We start from the raw sequence: 9,138 nt of genomic DNA, 5'->3' as shown, positions 1-9,138 counted from the left end.
AAAAAAAAAAAAAAAAAAAAAAAAAAAAAAAAAAAATTAAGAAGCTTCTGCTATGAATACTTGATAAGTGATGAAATTGAGGGCTTAAAAACAGTTGGAAAACCTTCCAAACCTACTTGCCTTAAGCCCACTCCCTATCTACTGGTTAAAATGGTGACTATTGTAGAAACTGTGACTAGAAGAAATACTGGCAGTTTTCTATCTTTTTATTCTAGACCTTGAAAATGAAGAAGTAGGTACACCCAAGCCCCTTTTTGTCTTCTGGCATTCATAGTTGGCATCCTGAGTCCTTTAGAGTCTCCTCCATGTTTACTCAAACCAGTGACACTGCAGTGGTTTGAAATAAGAAAGGCATTTACTAGGCTGTCAGGAACAAGAAAGATGCAGCAATATTAAGTATTACTTGGCTTCACCCCTGAGCTTTCAGTTGTTTGATAAAGTAATAACCAAAATGTGTACAGACCACAAGGCACTGTAAACTGCCATCAGCTTTTCAGAATTTTAATCCTCACAATTCAGAAGAGCTATGTTAGATCTGCTAGGTAGCACTTTTTTTCCCCCCTATATTTGCAGGTGACAAAATAGACCAAAGGCAGAAATATTTTGAACATTTACTTTAGCACACACAGAGTAAATGCATTGCCCCCTCCAGTCCCAGAAGACATCCAGGAAGGCCACAACACTTTCTGAACAAAGCCCTCTTCTCTGTATTAAGGGAGAACGACTGAACAGCATCTTTTCACAGGGTATACTAATGCACTGTTAACATGCTTGCTGAAAATCCATTTTCCTACCCTGACTTATTTTGATGCAAATCACTAGCCATGTCACCAACCTATCTCTCTGACTCCCAGCAGGCCATGCACCAAAACCCAGAGTAGGGTTTTGAGCAGACCCTAAAAGCAATATTCTAAAGTGTTCACCTAAGGAGCTGCAGCTATTTCTATGGTCCCCCTATGAACCCCTAGGAAGCCTGGGGATCTCTTGCCTCTGCCCCTCCAAACTGAGACTTCAATGTTCTTACTTCTAACTACCTGCATTCTTGTTTTCCTGGGGCTATCTCATTCCTGCACAGTCAGCATAACTAACCCACTTTCCCCAGATTCCAACAGTTTGGACTTTCAACAGTCCCAGGCCTCTGGTGATGCAGCACCTTTCAATCTCAGACCTACATGGCTTCCTGTGCTGCAGTGAGCACCCACAGCTCAAGAAGCAGCTTGAAGGCCTGTTGCCACAGTTAGAGCCATCTCCTTCACCAGGAATACTGCTGTGTCTTCTTCTCTGGTAAAGGACCATTGCATTAACAACTAAGCCACATTTGAAATGCTTGCAAAATTAAATTTATATCCATCAGCCCAGAACAAAAATTTGTTCCTACCTGATATGACCTCAGGAATGAGAAAGCAGCAGATTGACTCCTGACAAGAGTGGCTGGTACTGTTAATATTCTGCTTCCCAGTTCTTGTAGCGAGTTTCCTGCTTCCACAAATAGAAACTCTATCTACTGGACTGGCAAATTTCTAGATAGAGATGACTTCCACTCTGACCAATTCTTCCTTACAGAACACAAAGGACAAAACTGAATACGAACACCATGACAGTTATCATAGAGAAGCTGTTCCTGACATCTTGCTGCAGGTGATATTGGTAAATCTCTATCCACCAGAGAAAAATGCATTCTGGGAACAGCAGTACTTTCCAAAACTAGACTGCTCGTGTCCTATGCCTTAGGCCAACGTGTCACATACTGTCAGGGCAGAAGTCTGCAGAAATGTTCTCAAACCAGCTTTTTGTTATTAACCTGATCTGACATTTCTGAGAGTTTTCTGGAAAAGATAAAGTTGTATATTTACAGAAGGTAAAATGTTCCTCAAAGTTGCACACAATTTTGCTTTCTTCAAGTACAACAGTAAAACCTCAGTAAAACAAATTAAAGCTGCATTACTAGACTAACTTCTCACCTTCAAGTAGGCCTCACTGTACCTTTAAGACTGTGACCTTTGTTTACTAGAATTTGCAAGTTTTTCGCTGTTCGTATCTTTATACAAAACTCTGCACTATACCTCCAGACCACTTGCAGAGACCAGCTACAAGACACCACAAAATAAAGGGAACAGTTATCACATTAGACTATTGTTTCATTTTAGTCTTCTTAACGCCCAAACTCAAAGTGCATTGGGACAATTTTTTATATTCAGGCATTGATTCAAAGATTTAATAAACCACAGAAACAGGCTGTACAAGCCAGGCATCCTACAGTGACAGAATGAAATCACATTATCTGTCATTGTCTTGAAAGCAGGAAGTCTATTTTTTATAGATGAAATGCTGGGGTTTCAACCCCAAGTCCTAAAGTAAGGTTGACATATGGGTGATCCCCACAGCCCTTCACAAAGGGGGGGTGAGTTTGCCTTTAAGCTTCCCTCCAGGGTGGGTCCGGCCTTGCAGGAGAGCCATTGGGTAAATGAGCCCCAGGTGTACCACATTAAGTAAGCAAAGGTCAGGTGTCCAACTAAGGGATAAAAGCTGGGACCACTTGCAGGAAGAGGCAGTGTCTGTGTGTGAGGTGGGTGCACTGTGTAGAGTTCCCTGTTGGGGAAGGGCCTCCTGCCTCCCTGGGACTGGGCTCCAGTCAGGTCTGGCTTTTGTAAACGTTGGCTGTGTAGAGATTCAGTGTGTGGCTTCCTTGGTCTTATGTATTTGGCATGTTGACTCAGTTGTCTCCCATCCCTTCTATAGGAGACTGCATTTCACCATTTATTCCACCCGTTGTTGGTTGTGCGGTGTTGTTGTTGGGGTCAGTGGGATTGATGTGGATTATGTATAATCTGGCTGATTTGTTTGTACCCCCAGCGCTCACCCATGTACTGACCCTTTTGTATCAAATACAATTTGGTTATTGGTTCATCTTTATGCTGGCTGTGTCCTTTAAGCTAGGCCTAATAACTGGCAAAACAAGAGAGCATGGAGAAATGCAAAAATTGTAATTTCATGAACCTTAGAGAGCTCACTATTATTCCCAAGAATCAGCTAGGATCAAAGTGAAAAATAACTTCTTGAATGCTGACTTTTAGAAAAAGGGGCAGAAAACAGATACCAATCTGAAAACCCACAGTAGTTTTCTGCAACTCTAAGCTCTACAGTTTTATCAGCTTCTTCACTGTATCAGCACACAAAGCCTCTCAATTTGGTCTGACAACATTCATTTTACTTACTCCTGACTGACAGAATCAGGTGCAACATACTCCAGAGGGAATGGATGCTTCTCTATTTTAAGGAGAGTTAATATATTAATATGCTATCAATGCAACTCTGCTTAGCAAAGTGTAAGATTAAATGTTGTTGCTGGTCATCCAAAGTAGACAGCCATTTTTCCTTCTTCCCCAGCCAACCCTTGCTACTTTCTGCAAGTCTAAAAATACTATTCCAGCAAGTAAAGTTCCTTGAGGAAAGAAAATCATCCACACACAGCTCAGCTTCCTACTTAGACCTAGTTTATTTGGAGAAGGCAGCTTCCAAAGAAAAGATTATCCAGTTACAAGATCATAGTTATGTATATGACAGCCTCCAAACATTAAGACATAACAGCAAATATCAAACCCTGGCAGTATTACCCTCCACAGTGAGCACTGTTACAGAAGTACTGCTGGCTTTGAGAAGTTAGTGATGGAGTACCACAGAAGGACTGTTGAAATGTATTAAGTCTCATCAAGTTCCTGAATCATAGCAGCTCTAGCTGTGCCATCTAGAAGCTCACAGACCACCCAGACGCTACAGCATGTACAAGGCAATGGAGTGTTGACTCAGAAGGTTGTGAGACTATTTTGAAAAGCCAGTTTTGTTTGTGTAAAAAAAAAATAAATCTAAAAAATGGACAAGGGGTCACAGGCTTTCAGATACACACCAGTAGCTATTTCCTAACATGTTCAACAAAAACTTACACAGATATATTAAAGAAATGCTTTTGTATCAAGGGTTCAATTGCTAGAACCTACTTTATTAACCTGTAAATAGTTGCAGGGTATCAAAGACTGGAAGATCTGAATATTATGTCACTGGCTTTGAAGAATTAAGAAGTCCAACTTTGTGAACGTTTAGGTCGACCTCTATTCCATTCCATCAATAGTCAATGGAAGAACATACTGGCAACAATTCATTACATTCCAGTGAAGGTCTGGAAAACCAGTTTTAAAAAAAAGTATAAGGTGTAGTGTCTATCAAAGCAGTAAAAAGAGAACACTGAAATGCTGCCTATACAAGTATTAAAAATGTAACAAGTCATTCATATGCCTAAAGAGAACACTTTAACCTTTAGATAGAAGTTTTTAAAATTATAAATCATAGTCTGTTATATTTATTTTTTAAAAAGTTTGCATCTAATGTTCCAACAAATCTTATATATCTACCCAGAACCAGAGATTTGATATGAGAGGATAACTTGGTGTTGACCAACTTGGGCACCTGTTCCTGGTTTCACAAAATATGCTCTAGTGGCCTACTACTTTCACCTCTAAGGGATGCAATTGAAAATGGAAGGATGGAAAGAAAGCTATTCTGCTACTAGTCCATCATTTTTAAGAACTGTAAAGAGCTGAGACTTTCAATAATCACTTCCTCCAGGCTCAAGAACAGTCCATCCCTATGTGCAAGATGTTAAGCAAAGGTGGCTGGAGGCCTATATGAATGAACAAGATGCTCCTGACAAAAGTCAAAGAATCAAGAGAGATGGAAGCAGGGCCAGGTGACCCAGGAAGAAGAAAGGCACCGTTTGAGCATGCAGGGATGGGGTTAGGAAAGCCAAAGCCCACTTGGAGTTGAATCTGGCAAGGGACATGACAAGACAGACAGTAAGAACGGCTTCTACAGGTGCATCAGGAACTAAAGGAAGGTAAGACTAGGCAAGGTGTGAACCTGCTGCTGCATGGGGCAGGGGACCTGGTGACAAAGGACACAGAAAAAAAAGACTCTGGTACTCTCTGCCTTCTTCACCAATAAGACCTGCCTTCAGGAATCCCAGGCCCTGAGACCTAGTATAAGGAAGACTTATCCTCAGTAACAGAGGATCAGGAGAAGAAACATTTAAACAAGCTTCAAAAAATAGTCTCACAGAATCTCACATTGGAAGGGATCACTGAAGGTCGACTTGTCCAAATCCTACCTAGAGCCAGCTGCCTGGGACCATGCCAGATGGCATTTGAACATCTCAAAGAATGGAGACTCATTCACCAGCCAGAGATTAGCCACCTTCACAGTAAAAAAGTGTTTCCTGCTGTTCAGAGGGAACTTCCTCTGTTTCAGCTTGTGCTCATTGCTTCTTGTCCTGTCACTGGACACCACTAAGAACCTGGCTCTGCCTTCTTTGCATCCTCCCTTCAGGTATTTATATCCACTGATGAGATTCTATTGAGCCCTATTTTCTCTAGGCTGAACAGTTTCAGCTCTCTCAGCCTTTCTTCATATGAAGAAAGTCCCTTAATCATCTCAGTGGCCCTCCACTGGACTCTCTCCAGTAGCTCCATCTCTTGTAATGGGGAGCCCAGAACTAGACACAGTATTCCATGTGTGGCCTCACTCTGAGTGAAGGGAAGCTATTGAAGCAAGTAAACTTGGAAACCACTCCCAAACATATGAAGGGCAAGGTGACTGGGAATAGTCAACATGGGTTTATGAAGAAGTCATGCCTGACCAACCCTGTAACCTTGATGGGAAAGAGTGGATGCTGTTCATCTCTAGCAAGGCTTTTAAGATATACCTCATAGATATCTAGATATATCTATACCTCATAGACAAGCTGATGAAGTATCAACTAAATAAGAGGACAGTGAGGTGGACTGAAAACTGTCTGCACTGCTGGGTTCAAGAGGTTGCGATGAATGGCATAAAGTCCAGCAGGAGGCCAGTCACAGTGGTGTACCCCAGAGATTAATACTGGGAACAACATTGTTTACTATCTTCACTGATGACTTGGACAATGGGACAGAGTATACATACAGATTCACAAATTATCTAATTGCAGACACTAAGACACTGTTCACTTGAATTACCTAGAAGCAAATCTGAAAAACTAGATCTTTCAGAAGTCCTTGTCAGAAATATTTCAATACCAAAGTTCTTAAACACAGAAGCTCCTTCTCTCAGTACTTTAAGTAATTATGTGGCTACATCTATAAGCTTTGTCATCAGGTAAAGATAACCAAATGGTTCCAAGAGTGGTTAAAAGACAATTAATCCAAACACCACCACCACCCCCTGAAGGCCTGGCAGGGGCAGGGAATACTCTGCACCTCATGCTTGGTTGCCACCATGACCCCCTCTGCAAAGTAACTCATAAATTATCTTCAGTATGGGCACACTGAACAAGACCCAGCACATGGGAAGTGGCAAACCATCAACACAGCTTCCATGGAAGTGGAAACTCACACATTACATCCTCTTCCCACTCCACTAAAAACAATATAGTGTGAAAGCTTTGGGTGCCAGTGCTATGAAGCATTAAAGGCAAGGGAAGATTCTGCTATTTCTATTAACTACTTGCTAAGAAATACAGGCAGCATTTGCAAGGTAAGAGACTTAGTTTTATTAGGAGTTACATAATTGCATCACTGTATATCATATCCTAAAATATCTACAAATATATATAAAAACAAAACCTAAAAATTGATCCACATGCAAAAGACTAGAATCAGACTGCTAATACAAGAGCCCCAGAGATAGGCTCACCTCCTTCTAGTGCAGGTTGATCACAGTCTAGAAAAGAAACAACGGAAAAGCAATTTATTAGAACTGATACAGTTTACAGTCCATCTTCAGCTACACAGACAATTTTGGCCTACATTAACACATTGGCTGGAAACCACAGTGGTTTAAGCACTGCTGTTCAGGCACTTCCAGGACAGGTCAGCCAATTCCTTCAGAAATATTGGGAAGACATCCAAGAATAAAACAAAACAGGAAGTAGATACTAATCTGTCAGCACCTCATATATAATATAACAGCCTCTAGCTTTGGGATCAAAAAATCCTTCTGAAAAGTAAAAGAAATTTCTCAAATTAGAAGTTATATTAATAGGATATTAGCAGCTACAGTCTCCAAAGCATGCCTTTTGCTTTATGTCTGCCTTAGGTATTACTTAGATGTGACCAGCTTCAGAGCATGTAAACACCTGTTCACACATACTCACTGAAGATAAAACTGATCTCAAGCACAGTTATTCAAATCTCAGCATGCTTCAACCCAGGCTAGAAAGACAGGTGGAATCCTCCCTGCAGCTGACAGGTCTGCTGCTCTAGCCTGGTAACACATCCCAGAATTGAAATGCAAGACTTCAGTGCTAATTCTTCCCTACTTCAAAGAAAGAAAAAGCATTAGACTTACTCAACAGTATGGGAAGTGGTAAAGGACAGACAGGGATAGATGAAGCAACTGGAACAGTCATTTGGTGGAAGAGATGCAGGCAAGAGCCAATGTAGGGCAGAGCAGCTAAAAACAGAAAAAGGGAGCAAAGAAGGTTACAGCAGAGGAAGGGCAAGAGCAAGAATGCAAAGCAATGTGAAAACACTCTTGGTCAAAGCAATGTTAAAACACTCTTGGGCACTGAACTTGCTTTTTAATTACCATAACATAAGCCTCTTCAAAGTCTAACTCCAAACATACAAGACTAAAGCCAGACAACACTAATGGGCAATTTTACAGTACAATGAAGAACTAGTGTACTTTATTTAGATTTGAGAGGTCCTTTCTCATATTTTACATTTGTCTTATTTAAAACATTATTAAACATCTAAAACCAGGCCTAGGAAGCTGAAGTGTCTCTAATAAGTTAGCTGGCAAAGGATGGCCAGAATTAAATTAATAATCCTGTTTGCTATGAAAAGCTGTACCATCACAGGTTTGCCAACATTAGCACACGTCAAAAGCATCTGGAAGAGGGGGAAGATTGAATCACTGCTGTATACACTGCATGCCCCTACCCTGCAAAGAACTAACTTTATTCATCCCATTTTGGTTTCAGATTAAGGAAAAAAGGAGAGTATATATTACTGTGATACTGGGAAGAAGCCACTCTTCAGAATAATATCAAAAGAAGTTACTAAAATAAACTAAATGTTTATTTGATGCATTTATGAAAAACACCAACTCCAACAAATTTAGCTAATTGTTGGAAAGCAACTTCCAAAGACATTTAGTCTTATAATTAGAATCAAAGAGAACACATTTTGATAATATTCTGACTTAGGATGCTCAAGATACTCCTAGATCTACTAAGAAAAAGTAAGTACTGTCAGTTTGACATTATTCCCTCCCCCTTGCAGACGAACTTAGATACTAAATACAAGACTGCCTCAAATTAAATATAAACTTCTGGTAAGAAATTATTACTTTGAAGGTAAAACAGGGGGAAAAAAATGGCTACATCCAAGACAACATCCAAAAGAAAAGTAAGTATTTCATAATTACTATCACTTTTATCAGCTTGCTAATTCTGGACTATTATAAGGATAGGATTGTCCCTATGTCTCTCCACCTTCCCTTAAAGGTTTCTTAGGCTGAAGCTTCTTACTATAAACACCTCACTGATCTTCTAGGGAAGATAGCTTGCTAACTGCCCCACAGGAAACAACTCAATCTCTTTCACAATGATTATTAACCCCCTTGCCTCTCTTTCAAACTTAACTCATTGAACAACTATTTGACCAGAAAAAATATTTGCTCTTTGCAGAAAAGCAGCAATAAACGGACTGTTAAACTCTATCACTTTGCCAAGCTACTTCTGTAATTTCATTTCTTTGCTTGAGTTTAGCTCCTCCTGAAGACTCCCACAGACTTTTTGTTCCAAATTCCTTTTAAGCAGATTAATTAAGAAGCCTAATGTACTGGCTTTATTCACATATTTTCTAAACGAAGAACATATTTAGAAACATTAACCTCACTTCATAAAATATACCTCCTAATTGAGAACCAAGCAAGTCACTCTGACTTCAGTCATCAGCATGGACAGACCTAACAGAACAGCCCAGGCCTCCAAAAACACTTGATGCTTAAGTCACAGGCATTGTGGTGTGTCCTTTAACAAGAACTGAACACTGACATTCTGGTAGTAAAGATACAGATATCCCAGGATCTCCAATACCCTTAAAC

Source organism: Athene cunicularia (genome assembly GCF_003259725.1).
Source record: "Athene cunicularia isolate RWA chromosome 5 unlocalized genomic scaffold, athCun1 chr5_part1, whole genome shotgun sequence".
NCBI lineage: Eukaryota > Metazoa > Chordata > Aves > Strigiformes > Strigidae > Athene > Athene cunicularia.
Note: the sequence above shows the minus strand (reverse complement) of the source record.